Raw genomic sequence first — 13,816 nt, forward strand, 5'->3', positions numbered from 1 at the left:
ACTGTTCATCTCTGAACGAGCGTTATTAGCGCGTGGAATCGATTCAGCACCCATCTCTGGGTGAACTTACTCGATTTCTAATCGTTATAATTATCGAAACACCCTCTCTAACGGATATAATCCTCACTCGAGCAGAGTTTCTGATCTGAGATCACAGAACTAAAGTGTTATTCTAATTAACATAAAATAAAATTGAATTAAAAACATTTTAATTAAAAACTGAAAATTAAATTCTTCATTATACTAGAAAAGCAGTAAACTACTCTACTCCTATGATGGAATGCTGACCATTCTATGAGAAAAACTAAAACTAGACCATTCTATTTATAGTTTTTCTGACGGTCTAGATTCAATCCATCTAATCTAAATCTAATGGTTACAAATAAAATATAATATCCCAGGGAATATTCTAGGAAATATGCTAGGGAATATTCTAGGAAATATTCTCTAGAATAGTAATGGGCTTGGACTAAATAGTAACAGGCTTTGGCTTTATCTTCATATTCTAAACCGTACGACCATTTTTTGGAAGCTAGATACCGTTGCGTAGAGTTTTCTGCGCTGATCATTTTAGCTAGTTGAATGCTTGAATCAAGGTTAGGATACGGAAGATATCACCATTTGAAGTTTCTCCTGACTTTCGGGCTGATTTAGGTCAGTTTGACCAAAATCTCTTCTTTAATTAGTTGGCTTAGGGACTCAAGTTTGGATTCTTCAACTTGTTTCATGATTCTCCGAGTCCATGAGCTTTAATGGCAGTTTGGAGTTTTAAATGAGCTGATACTGAAGATTTCAAGTCCAAGCTTTTTTCGGATGTATTTCATGCTAAAACGCAGGTTCTGTGTGTATTTTATCGTTGTCTGTTGAAACTTGTGAAAACATGAAAATATAATTAATTTATATTTATTAAACACATAATTGACCCGAATGTAATGTCTTTACGGGGTTTAAAACACAGTTTTGGGTACTTATCAATGGTGCTTGAAGGTTGATGGAAAACTGTCTCCCAAGATAGAACGGATTTCCTTCTATAGAAAGTTAGCACTTCAATTCTATAGAATCAGCGAACACAACATAGTATTTGACTAAGAACAGGGGGAGAAGAGAAAGATCAGAACTCTATGTGATCTTGTGTGTCTTTCTCTCTAAATTCATCAACTATTTATAGGTGAGTGGTGCCTCTTCAAAACAACACAGTGACTCTTGGAAAAAAGTAAGCAACTATTTGAAAAGTCACATGTTTGAAAAAGGACACACCATTTCAAGCATAAAGCATTTGTTTGAACCGGTGCCTATTTCAAAAGGTCACACCTTTTCAGGATGATCTGCTTGTTTGAACCAGTGCACATTTCGAAAGGTCGCACCTTTTCGGCATGATGCACTGTTTCGAACCAGTGCACCTTTTCGAAAATGTTTTTCTCACTTTACGTACTGTTTCAAGAGAAACCCATTTCATCTCAATGTGGGATAAATTGGGGGACAAATTACTCATTCATATCTCAATGAATTTGTGCAAATCCATTTTTCTAACAATCCCCCACATGAATGAAAATTTGGCTTCTTCTATCATAAATATTAGATTTATGTTCTTTTACAAATGAAAAGATACCATACCAGGTCAAGTAGCATGGGAGGCCTTGAACTTGCCTTAGTGAAAGACGATCGGACATAATTGGACGATCAGTAGACTTCAATTAATGTCCTTGAACTGTTAGCCGTTTGTATAAACCTAGACAATCATTTTCACGCAGTACCTTCTCGAATACTGTTGGTTCTTACGTTTGTGTTCATTTTGGCCTTAAACAATTCTTGGTTTAAGATAGTGCTTTTGAGACATTTGCCTTTAAAATTCTCATAGAAGCGGCCCCACTTCGCACTAACATAGGTGATTTCTATAAAGAGTATCCTGCAATACTCCATTTGGATAACATAACTTTCCAAGATATAGTAAATCATTAAAAGCTTGACCTATCCTGGTTATCGCGGCAGATATGCACTGTCTTATATAGGAATGGGTTAGAGTATAATATTACTCTCTAGTGCTAACTGAGTCACAGACATAATTCAGTTGGCCCATTTAACCTAGATCTTGGGATCTCCAGTCAACTAGGTTGGTTTTTCAAAGTCACCAAAAAAACAAGAGTCTAAAACTATTTGTGTAATGAGGGATTTCAAAGTCACCAAAAAAAATAAACTTCTCACTAAATTTAGTCCAAACGGCCCAGTCATGTAGTTCCATAGAGGGTCCAAACAACCCAACCATGTAGTTCCTTAGAGGGTCCAAACGACCCAACCATGTAGTTCCATAAAGGGTCCAAACGACCTAGCCATGTAGTTCCATAGAGTCCCCAAACGACCCAGAGGTGTCGTTTGGGCTTGGGTTCTAAATGTTGTTTATTTATTCATTCAATCAATCAAGTGTTTTGCATTCATTCTAATCAATGCTCTTGTCACACCCCAAATTTCCAGAAAAATTAAAACTGATATTCAATCATCTGGAAACCCAGGGTGAAACAAAACCCACTAACATATTATCAACTACACTATTTAAAAACTGAGATCAAATTAAAACTGAAAGAACAACGCTTCATTTACAAATAAATTTTTTACTAACCAACTCTATTACCTTTGTTTCAATTCAAAACCATACACTTTCAAAAAACTTAAACCGTAAGACTCCAAGAGCAAATCCAAGTCACGTGTCTTCATCCATCGCAGACTCCACCATCTATGTTCCTAAGAACACACCCACGAAAAAAAACAAAGCAAACATGGGTCAAACAAATTGAATTTCTTTGGTATGAGTAGACTAACAACAAAATATATATATAATAATCTTTCAAATGAATAATATAACATTACAAACAATTTCAACTTGAAGACAATATAGTTCCGCTTTTCCAAAAATCCGTGTAGTTTCTTCCCAAGTAAGATTTCACCCCCAACATACAAATTCCAAGAATCTCATATAATATTACTTTCGTCATTCCCACTTTCCAAAATAACTCACAATACAATACCACTTACATTTCATTTATTAACCGCACATATGATAACCTAATTAAATATGAGTTTGGTATACCTTACCTTTAAGCCCGGACACGCCGCTTAGGGGTAGGATATTTACGCCCCCGCAGAAAAGATTAATAGATCCTACCCTCCCCTCAGAAAAGCGAGTTAGTCATCACAATAAATTGATTTATCTCGGTACCAAAATTCTATTCATGACCCAACCTCATTTAAGACATTGAAGTCTAATTGATATAACTTTGGTTAGCCCCAGTATCTTTGAGGAATACCACTTATCATAATACCTATATCAATGATAGTCATTCATATGACATCATTACGCCATAAAGTTTCTAATGCATAACCATAGATCTCGGACTATCACAAGTCATTAATATTTTTCGTAATAACATATCAAGTTATAGTCATTTCACAGCGGTCACATAGAAATTACAATCATTTACTAATATTATTCACCGTCACACTTCATATCCATAACATCACACAATTCATATACTTTTACTTTAGTATCACTCGCCTACTTATGAGAGCGAGGAAAAGTCACAACCAAGGATACATTCATCCCTTGTGAGTATCAACTCATACAAACCACGTAAACATTTATCATAAGAAATCATATACATCATATCGCGATAACTCCATCACACGTAAAATCAATATTTTACTTTGCTTATTACTTATCTCGTTGACTCATTTATTCAAAGACCACCTAACCTTTAGTTCTACTCCACGATTTGCAGACTACACACATTTGCCAAATCACACATATCCGTCTATTTCACTCACACCGAAGTACCACTACAAGACATACGTCCCAAGGGATATCGCCTCCAGAAACATACTTTCATCTTGTAAACTTCGAACTCATGAGAAGTCACAAACCCATCTCGGGCTTTCCATACACATAATCACAAAGCCTCTTTGGGCATAACAAATATCGGTCATTCATGGCACATTCATGAATACCTCGGTCATTCCCGCCACATTCAAGGAATACCCATCATAACACTAACGGGCCATTCATGGCACATTCAATGAATGCCCCGAGTCATTCCATACCACATTCAAGGAATACCCAAACCTACATTCCCGTACATTCAAGGAATACGACCAACCAAGGCTTAATACCTTAGTTCCTCTCTAGGGGCGGATCCAAACGATTGGGTCATTCATGGCACATTCAATGAATACCCGGTCATTCATGGCACATTCAATGAATACCCATCTATCACATGACATCACAAGTCATAAACATTTTTTTCATTACAAAAATCCCGAGGTGGAGAGTTCTAAAGATGTGGGCGACACATTAAAACATTATTATCACTTATAATTATCTCAAGATTACTCATGTCAAAATAGACCACACATGCAAAGAGTCACTTTTCGTGGCGTCAAGGCAAATCAAAGACTTAAATATCATTAAATGTAAAGCGGACTTATAATCAAACAAATACAATTTATATAACCATACTCATATATACAATATAAAAACAAATAGTTCATTAGCCCAAATTCAAGTCCACACACACTAATGTCTAAAACATATCCACATATACTAAAGTCTATATTCATATACAACTTCTATCTCCCACATATATATTTATGTAGTCTCAAAACAACAAGAATTTCTAACATAATCACATAGTTATCACACAAACTAATATATATATTATAGATATAGTGTAGTAATGACTTTTGCTCAAAGTTTTTCACGTGATCCAAATCTTTCAAGATTGGAATCAAGCCCGTCAGTAGTTCTTTATCACCCACATAATCAATGCTAAGGTTTTTCCTACATTCATCCAAATGACATGTAACTTAATTATTTAAACTAAGGTATTTAGATATACTTTTCATGTTTAAAAAAAAAATACCTAATCATCAAGGTCAAATCTTTCTTAGATAATGACAACCAAAGTTATACAAAGCTTCCACAAAGATTTTATTTACTATATGTGTCCATATAATATACACATAAAACGTAGTATAATTAAACAATCCACGTCCACAATCAAAGTTCCCAATACGCTTTTACACACTACTCACGTCAAATCTAAATTAGATAATTTACCAAACCAAGTTATACAATATCCGAAAAGATTTTTATTACTATATATATATCCATATAAGCAAAAACATATGAAAACTGGACTGGAAATAACATTCATCAACCAAACGGTCAACAAATCAAAAGTCAATCGGTCAATCCACAAAAGGTCAACACCCTTGCGTGGTGAGTCAAACTCAACATGTCATAGTCAAAGTCAAACCGTCTCTAGTCAAAGTCAAACCTGTCCTAGTCCAAAGTCAAACCGGCCCAAGTCAAAGTCAAATGTGAAAGTCAACCGGCCCATGGTCAAAGGTCAAAGTCAATGATCGATGGTCAAAGGTCAAAGTCAATCGGTCGATGGTCAAAGTCAAACCCGTCCTAGTCAAAGTCAAACCGACCAAGTCAAAGTCAAATGTGAAAGTCAACCGTCCATGGTCAAAGGTCAAAGTCAACAAATGATGGTCAAAGGTCAAAGTCGGCGGTCGATGGTCAAAGTCAAACCGTTCCAAAGTTCAAACCAAAGCTGGCGTTTAGGTGTTTAGTCAGGAGTCATGCCTATGGTTCATGGCTAAGGTCGTCAGTGCGATGGGTTGGCTCTGCTCGTGATTACGAAATGGTTCGGACCTAACTCGCTGGCCAAACCTTAGAACCCTAAGTCTAAAAGCCCACTTATTTATTCTACCCCGACCTAATTGGATCTATATTAAATTATATGGACCGCCTAAAGTTAATATTAAACGGGCCCAAAAACAGTTAAGTGGTTCGGTCCAAAAATACAAATGAAACGGGCCCATAGACTAATATTAGAACTGGTCCCAAAACTTACTTAAACTGGGCCCAAACTAAACTTAATAGAACTGGTCCAAACTTAAAACAAAACTGGCCCAACACACTAATGTGGTCCGAAAATTTAACTGAAATTTCGGCCCAACTACCACTGAAATTTCGGCCTAGCCACTAAAACAAAACAAGGTCGGCCCAACTAAAACAAAACCGGCCCAAAACAAAACTTAAGGTTTCGGCCCAAGGCCCAAACCGAAATTCAGTTACTGTTCATCTTCCCCTCCACCAACAGCCACCAAAAATCCGGCCACCACAATTCCAATCGACCACCCAAACAAACCAATCGGTTTTAACCCTTGCACAAACCCCTATAACATTAACAAAGCCAAAAACTCTAATTCTTAACTTCCACATATCGACCAAACCTAGATCTGAGACCGTCCGCCATTAACAGAGCTTCCACCAAGCTCTAATCGACAGCCCCACACACCCTACACTACTCCACTTCACCCAAACATCAACCCATCATCACTCAACCAAAAGAAACCAACCTAAAATCAGCCCAACCCTGGTTCGGCCACCGCCATTAACGCCTCCAAGCTTTGGCAGCACCTTACCATCACCCAAACATCAGTCACTCCCATAACCACATACAACAGTTTAACATAAAAAAAAACATAGTTTATACAATATGAACAGGACGATTCCGTTCCCTTGGCCTGGGCGACGCCATTGACGCCCATTCCGAGCTTGAACAGCTTAAGCTCAGAGTTTCCAAAAACCGAGTTTACACGAAACACAAACCGACATCTTGCTGTGGGGCTTGCGCCGCCATTAACAGCTCTGTCGAGCTTTCGACAGTTTTAAGTTCAGAGTTCAACAGAGAAACAGAGAAGCAAACAAAAAAACGATCTATAGCTTGGGCTTTAACTGCCGGCCATAAAGCTTGGACAGTTCAAATAAGATTTCTCGAGTTTCAAGAAAAACAGATTTACCAATTTATAAAAACAGAAACCTATACACCGATATATGAAAATTATAACTTTCGGTGAGATAGCAAAATAGCTACTCACCTGTATGAACAGCTCGACGAATCCTCCTAAAAATTCGGGATTCGTCAAGGCCCCGATCTTCCAAAGAAACCAAATTTTCTTCCATTTTTAATATATTATATTATCTTACGAACCCTATTTTTAAAGAAAAAATGTTTATATCTTGGGTCCAAAACCAAGCCTCTCAACACGCACTCGGCCCAAAACCGCCCATGTGATCCCGAAATTCCAATCCAAATTAATTTTTAAAATAAACAATTAAATTAATTAATTAAATAAAAAACATGATAAAAACACGGGTGTTATAGCTCTCTTGTAGATTCATTCATTCATTAATTCAATCAATCAAGTGTTTTGATTCATTCTAATCATGTGTTACCCTCATTATTTAGGTTTGATTGCTTTGTTGTTGACGATTTTCTAAGATCTCATTTGTTCGACCAAAGATCTTCTATTTCTTCAACTTCTTCACCTTCACCTTCAACATTTTGTGCGACTTCTTCACTTTCAACATTTCTTCTATTTTCTCCTTCTCTAATTTGTTGTCAGACTCAAGCATTACCTCAAATGCTTCTTCTTCATTTTCGGTGTTCCATTTAGGATTTTGATTGGGTATTCTATGTAGAGAAACTTGAGTATTATATGTAAGGAGTAAGGATTTTGATGAAAAAAGGAGTAAGGAGTAAATGAGAAACTTGAGTATTTTATGTAGAGATATTTGAAATTTTGATATATTTCGAATAATTGAATGAAATATATTTGTAAACCCTAAACCCCAAACTAGTTTATTATTCACAATTGAAAAAAAATGGAAAATAACAAGTTTAGATATAAAACAAATTATTATTTTATATTTGGATAATTGAGTGAAATATGTTTGAAATTAAAATTTTTTTATGTTGGTACGAAATTTGTAAACCCTGAATCCTAAACCCTAAATCCTAAACCCCAAACCCCAAACTAGTTTATGATTCACAATTTGAAAAAGAAAATGGAAAATAACAAGTTTAGATATAAAACAAATTATTATTTCGAATAATTAAGTGAAATATGTTGGTACAAAATTTGTAACCCCTAAACCCCTAAACTAATTTATGATTCACAATTTGAAAAAGAAAATAAAAAAATAACAAGTTTAGATATAAAATAAATTATTATTTCGAATAATTAAGTGAAATATGTTGGTACGAAATTTGTAAACCCTAAACCCCAAACCCCAAACCCCAAACTAGTTTATGATTCACAATTGAAAAAAAAATATGAAAAATAACAAGTTTAGATATAAAATAAATTATTACTTTAGATTTTGGCATGTTTGATTACATTATTTCAGATTTTGGCATGTTTGATTACATTATTTCAGATTTTGGCATATTTGATTACATGTTTTAACTTGGTTATATATATACTATATCATAAGAGATAAAAAGTGCAGAATGCATGTAATTGTGTTGGTGCAACTAATTGTGTTGTTCCTAACCCAATTTTTTAAATCGGATTTCAATTTTGCTAATTCAATTGGGATGTGTTGATAATTGATTATTACTAATTCAATTTTATATATTATTTTTTAAATAAATTATTGTACAATTATGATCGATTAATGATTTTATTTTATAAGAAAAGTGTTCGGTGTTTATGTATAAGAAAAGTATAATTGGTGTTTATGTAATCAATTTTTATTGGTTAATCGGGCTAATCATTGGTTAATCAGGGATTTAATTAGTTAATCGGGCTAATCAATTATTTTAGTCCAAACGACTCACACAAGTTCCCCCATAGTAGCCCCAAACAACTCAGCCATACCGCTTGCATGTGATACCAAATGATATTTTCAAGTCGTTTGAGTGTACACTCAAAATATCGTTTAAGTGTATACGCAAACGACATGGTGGTATCGTTTGAGTGTATACTCAAACGACATGGCGAGACCGCTTGAGTGTACACTCAAATGACCCGGAGGTTTTGTTATGACGAGACCAGTTGAATTATTTGTTGGGCCTGGGCTTTGATGGCAAACTTGTAATTTTTTTGGGTTGCCCAATCCAATTTAATGAGTGCCCAATTAAACTACCCAAAAAATAAATAAATAAATCTTTATATATATATAATAGCGGTCCCTTTTCAGGTTCATTGGGGCTGTCCACGTAAGCAGGGGATTAAGAAAAAATATGAGAAAAAAAATAGTAAGAGTCCCAATTAATTATGTTTCCTTTATATATTAAATCTCTTTTCAAGAGTCCTAATTAATTATGTTTCCTATTTTCTAATCTATACACATCCAAACAAAGAATAATAAGGATTACAAGAGAAACTCTCTTCGTCAAGAGTCCTAATTGATTCTCTTTCCTGTTCCTAATCTATACACATTCAAACAAAGAATAATAAAGATTATATGAGAGACCCTATTCAAATCAGGAGAAAAAAATGGCTGATAAAAAAACCTAGAGAAACAGGCTGCGAGAAAAAAAAAACTAAATAGGAACTAAAAGTCCCAATTCTTGAACTTATAAGTATCTCATATTCTCGAGTTCTTCAATTTACAATTATTGTGCTGATTTCAAAAGTCTTCTTTCTACAAGTCTTCTTTCTCTACCTCCCCAGTATGCGTTGATTTCAAAAGTTTTTATCTTTTGATTTGTGTTTACCATAAAGTTTGGAGTGTTAAAGGAGAATGTAATGCAAGTCTAACATTAGTACGTTTGACTGTGACTTCCGAGATTGACAAATCAGTCTACTTCCTCATCTAGGGAGAATGTTAAGTTATTTATTTTAGTCGTCACTATCTATATACTATCCACATATTTTAGTATGTTCCATAAGAACGTTAGTAAATGGATCTAAAGCTTTAAACCACACATGTATAGTTTCGGAGCTTTGAACTTCTCTTTCATATGAGCAATTCTTTATCAATAAAAATTTTCAAGTAACTATTTTCACTCACCTAATCCTCATCTACTAGCTGTATTTTATATAATGTGTTTAAGACTTATATTTTCTTTTTCTGTAGTTATTAGCAAGCCCCATCCATGCTAACGGATAAATTTCTTTTGACATAATAATAAGATTTCAGTGCATCCTAAATATGTAAATGTAATTACTTATTGATGGATCTGTTAACCAAGTGTTTTTTCCCCATATTCTATATTGTTTTTATTTGTTTCAATATGTGGTTGTTATTTTTTATTCTTCACTCTTAATTTCCTAAGAGCATTTCTAGACCAATTCGTGCATGAGTAGGACATCAATGATTCAATCCATAATTTAGAAGTTGAAGTAATCCAAACTTACTTTCATGGTTGTTATTTGGTTATATTTGCATAATCTGATAAGTTCATGGTCGTTGTTTAAATTTTGAAGGTGGTTCTTGGTGTTAGTAGTGTACTCAAGTGGGAATGAATTACTTTGTACATGTTTAAGGTTTGTGTGTTAGTAGTTTGCATGTCGACGGTATTTTGGAGTAGATAAATTTCTCAGGGAGTGTCAGTGGCGCTATCAGAAATAGGAGATTCTTACATGGAAACACAAATAGGAGATTCTACAATAGAAGGTGAGTTAGTAAACTAAATGAGGTCTTCTTATTTTTTAGGGTATGTTTTGCTGAATATATATATATATATATATATCATAAGTAAACCTTGCAAATCTAATACGATATAATTGAGTTAGGTTGTGTTTTGTGAAGTTGCATACTTAAAGTAAAATGATGTAAACCTACATGATAATATAGATACTTGAGGGAAACCAAAAGGTTCCATGATCATGTACCATAATAGTTGAGTAATATGCTCCTGTAAGTTGTAACATTCATTATGGTATTTGAGTGTATATATTTAATAAATAAATATGTGACATGTGGCAACATCTTCTTAAGGCTTGGATATGGTCTTGGTGTAGGTAGGAAGTATCATAACACCTTTTAAGTCCAAATCCTAACTAACTCACTTCCTAGGTTCGAAAGTAAAATAAGAAAAGGAGGTTCGGAATTAGTTGGAGTAGTAGGCTCGGAGAACTAGAGGTTCATAACTAGTTGGAGTAGTAGGCTCTTAGAACTGGAGTTTCGGAACTGGTTGGGAGTAGTAGGCTCAGAGAACCAACTCCTGACTATGAACACCAAATTCGGAACTACTAAATTTGAAACTCCAACTCCCAATCCGAACCTGAATATGTTTTTTTGTTGTTCAAGTCAATAAATGAGACTTATTGATTTGGGAAACATGAGCTTCAAGAAGAGTCTAGAGTAAATAAGACTTATTAACTTGGGAAACATGAGCTTCTAGAGGAGTCTAGATAAGACTTAACAAGAGATTGTTTCCTAGTTAAATACTAATTATTTAATTTACAAATAATTATGGGAAACCTAATCTATTCTTATAAATAGAATAGTTGAACTATGTTTTGAGTTTGATTTATCTTTACAAAATACGTAGGTAGCTATTAAAGAATATGGTTCAACTCATCATCTTTTAGATCTTTTTTTTTTTTATTCAATACTTCTCAATGCTCTTTGATCATCAACAAAATACTTGTGCTTCTAGATTAGGAAAAATCATCACACAGTATTGATCATGAAAAGTGAAGGAAACATTTAGTATCAAATTGTGCAAACCGTGACGTAATGTTGTTTCAAAAGACGCATCATCCTGTATCCCGAGGGCCACTATATTCAAAACATAAAACTTGGACTAATTCAGTGGTAGCTATGGGCTGCCACCCCACCATAAATTTCTAAATATCTGAACCCTAACTAATAATTATAACAGCTTAACAATGTCCGTTTACACACTCCAACTCATGGCGTTTGAAATTTGTTAAAAAACCACCCCGAGTATCAGGTTACAAAAATTTAGGCCCAATCACTCAAATTGGAAATTATTTATGACTCCAGGACCGGGTAAGATATATTAACGGTTTTAGGACAAATCAACTGGGTTTGTAAGTAATTACAGTTCCAGGACAACTTTTTCTATTTTTGTTTTATTTAATTCCAATAATAAACTTCTCCTCTTATACATAATGCCTATGGAGATTCCTAAAGATTGTGATATAATGTCACCTGATGTTAGGAGAGGTCCCGGAAGGCCGAAGAGAAAGAGGATTGAAAGCACAGGAGCAATAAGCGGGAGACGTATTCGTTAGAAGCTATTGCAATTGATTGAACTTCTTGTTTTTTGTTAGAGATATTATTCGTTCGAAATTCTTTTTTTCATGGATGGATAATCTCAATTAGTAGAGTATACCATAATTAACATGGACATTTAAATTGGACCAGCCTTTTTTTTACTACTAAATACCCTTGATAAAATATTCTAACAAATTTTTCAATGACTTTAAGAAAGACTATTTCGTCATTTCAAAATTTACTACCATCTATACCCTTAAGATTACATAGCATCTTAAGGACGTATGTGTAAATTCAAGTCGGAAATCAACTACACGCCACTATTCAATTGTTTGCTATTTAGCCTTCGTATTAATTGCCAAATTATTATCATTTATACCGAAATTAAATGCAAGGAAACCAGCCGTCTCTTTCTCCTTCTCTTCTTCTTATGGTACCATCTCTCCCTCATCTTCCCAGTTCCCACGCCAGTTCATCTTCCCATTTCCTTTTGCTCTCTCTCAGAAACAATAGAATTTTGTTGATCTTTGGGTTTATTATTTATTATTTTTGATTCTATATTAGTAGTTAAGACATACATATAACAAATAGTATTAAATATTAGACTGGAGTTGTTTAATTCATTACCACTCTCGTACCAATATATATGCAGTCTTTATTTTCATGGCTAGAAGTTTGTTTTTACATGTATATGGTTAATATCAAATTTATGTACTAAAGCTACACATGCATACTACCAATATGCATGTGTATAGTGCACCTGCATACACCAGTTTGCATGTGTTTTTCTTTCTACCGTGCATACGCATAATATTATTAGTTCTCCCACTCTACTTATTCCTAGTATGTAATTATTTGTTTTTTAATTTTTACATACTTTAAGACTCCAAAATTCTTTGAACACCAAAATTTTGAGCAATTTTCTCAAATTATGGATACCGAAATTGAGCTTTAGTAACTGGTTACCGCTTTACAAATACAATTTTCAGCAACTGAACACCAAAATTTTGAGCAATTTTCAACACCTAGATACCATTTATCAAATTAGCAACTGGATACCGAAATTGAGTTTTAATTTCGATAACTGGTTACCGCTTTACTATTACAATTTTCATCAATTGAACACCAAAATTTTGAGCAATTTTCTCAAATTAGGGATACTGAAATTGAGTTTCAGTAACTAGTTACCGCTTTACAAATACAATTTTCAAGAATGAACACCAAAATTTTGAGCAATTTTCAGCAACTAGATACCATTTATCAAATTAGCAACTAGATACCGAAATTGAGTTTTAATTTCGGTAACTGGTTACCGCTTTACTATTACAATTTTCAACAACTAGATACCAATATTTTTCAGCAACTAAACACCAACATTTTGAGCAATTGTCAGCAACTAGATACCACTTTACTATGCTTTGAACAGTAAATGCAATGTCTTCAATTTAGAATCCCACTACCAAAATCTAATTTCTCTAAAAAACAAAGCAAAAACTCCAAACAAAACGAGACTCGGGTGTTTTTATGTCGGTAGTAGTTTTAACGTAAAGAAAGAAGAGGAGGAGGCGGCAGGGGTGGCCGGGAGCAGGAGAGAAGAGAAAGTCTCGAAGGTATTTTGCACTGTTAGTAACCTATGAAAATAGTACTAAAAACCTGTATACAAAGTCACCCGGTTTCAGGAGCGTGCCCCTCTAATTTTTTAATGAACCGGCTGGGTTACTCTTAACCAAAACCAGTTCCTGGGTCGGAGAGTGCCCTCTTAGGAACCGGAGCGTG

The sequence above is a fragment of the Coptis chinensis genome, chromosome 9 (genome assembly GCF_015680905.1).
Source record: "Coptis chinensis isolate HL-2020 chromosome 9, ASM1568090v1, whole genome shotgun sequence".
Classification (NCBI taxonomy): domain Eukaryota; kingdom Viridiplantae; phylum Streptophyta; class Magnoliopsida; order Ranunculales; family Ranunculaceae; genus Coptis; species Coptis chinensis.